Genomic DNA, 1,824 nt, shown 5'->3' with positions numbered 1-1,824 from the left:
AATTATATGTCCCACTTCTGAATGGAAGTTTTATAAGAGGCAATGAAAAGTTACCAAGTTTCCTTTCTTTCTACCATAAGATAAGCAATGTTTTAGGACCTGGGGCAACCATCAGCCTGAGACTTGGCATGAAAGCACTGTGGAGACATCCTATGATTACTGTAGTAGAATCAAGTGTGAAAGTCACTCAGTTGTGTCTGACTCTTTGCGATCCCATGGACTATATAGTCCACGGAATTCTCTAGGCCAGAATACTGGAGTGGGTAGCCTTTCCCTTCTCCAGGGGATCTTCCCAACCCAGGGATTAGATCCAGGTCTCCTACATTGCAGGCAGATTCTTTATCAGCTGAGCCATAGGGAAGTCCTGTGTGATCAAGGACTAATCTTAAAGAAAAAGGCTTTGCTGCAACCCATCTGGGAGTTTGGGCTTTTTGAGCACTAGCTGTGCCAGACTCCTTGTTTGGCACCTTTCTATAAACATTGCACTTTCCTTCACCACACACTCAAACACACACACACACAAAGACTAATCTTTTGTCCCTGTAATCTGCTAAGATTTCTTTCTCGGTTGTGTTATAATCCAGTCTACCCTGAGTACCTGTACTTGCTACTGAGAAATACAGTTATGAGCAAGCCGTATCTAATCTTGGATCCTTTATGGACATTTCAGTTAAGAAGATTATAGTAATGTATGATGCATCTTACAGTAGAGGAATTGCAATTGGGGGAAGCAAACCTTGATAATGTGCATTTGAGCTAACAGTTTATGTATTAATAGGAGAGAAACTGACCAAGGGCCAGGAGGAGGAAGAGAGTGTTAAAAACAGAAAAAAAAAAAAAAAAAACAAGCCAAAACATAAAGACAAGAAAGATCATAGAAAAGTGAGGAACTCATTGCTGAGTGTGGCTGCAAGATAGAGTCCAGGAGAACAGAGAAGAAACAGGGCTGGTGAGATACCTTCAATAATAATAATGTTGAATGTTGATTAGCTTTGTGCTAAGTGCTTCACTTACATTTTCCTCACGATTATTATCACCATTTTATAAAAGAGGAAATTGAGCCAGAGAGAGGTTTAATAACTTGCCTGTAGGCACACAGCAGGAATGTGATTTTATCTGAAGGGCAGTAGGAAATCACTGAATGGTGTTACACAGAGGAGCCTTGTGAACAGATTCATGTTCTAGACAGATCATGCTGCTGCAGTAGGTTCCCAGCTCCAGTTCCCACTCTGGTTGGAGGAAGCGTGGGCCTCAGCTTCTGTTTCTCTTATCCATGTGACTGTTGACTAAGACCATTGGCAGGAGGGAAGCTGATAGCTACAGCTCTGCAGAAAAGGTCACTCTTAAATTTTTTTCTTTAAATTTATAAATGTTATTATTTTTTAAGTTTTAAAAATAGGGAGTGTGTCACAGATTTTCATGTCATCCTTGCACTGGGGCCATGCTTGTCTTCTCTATAATGTTCTGATTTTAGTATGTGTGCTGCAGAAGTGAACGCTGAAAAGGTCATGATTTGAAGGAATAAAGGGTGTTCTATGGGCTTCCCAGGTGGTGCTAGTGGTAAAGAACCTGTCTGCCAAGGCAGGAGACATGAGAGATGCGGGTTTGATCCCTGGGTCAGGAAGATCCCCTGGAGGAGGTCATGGCAACCCATTCCAATATGCTTGCCTGGATAATCCCATGGACAGAGGAGCCTGGAAGGCTATGGTCCATGGGGTAACAAAGAGTTAGAGACACGACTGAGTGACTTCCCTTTCACTTTTCACTTTCATGCTACAGTCCATGGGGTAACAAAGAGTTAGAGACACGACTGAGCGACTTCCC

General features: G+C 42.3%; 1 non-coding gene across 1 annotated transcript; it reads right to left on the bottom strand.

Moving 5' to 3' along the window:
* Positions 1-1,391: 1,391 nt before the first annotated feature.
* LOC138989004 (U6 spliceosomal RNA) lies at positions 1,392-1,498 on the bottom strand. The gene has a single exon (XR_011465255.1). It is a non-coding gene; the product is annotated as a U6 spliceosomal RNA (small nuclear RNA).
* Between the last annotated feature and the right edge of the window lie 326 nt (positions 1,499-1,824).

This window comes from Bos mutus, chromosome 8 (genome assembly GCF_027580195.1).
Source record: "Bos mutus isolate GX-2022 chromosome 8, NWIPB_WYAK_1.1, whole genome shotgun sequence".
Lineage (NCBI taxonomy): Eukaryota > Metazoa > Chordata > Mammalia > Artiodactyla > Bovidae > Bos > Bos mutus.
This window is presented reverse-complemented; position numbering and strand designations above follow the sequence as displayed.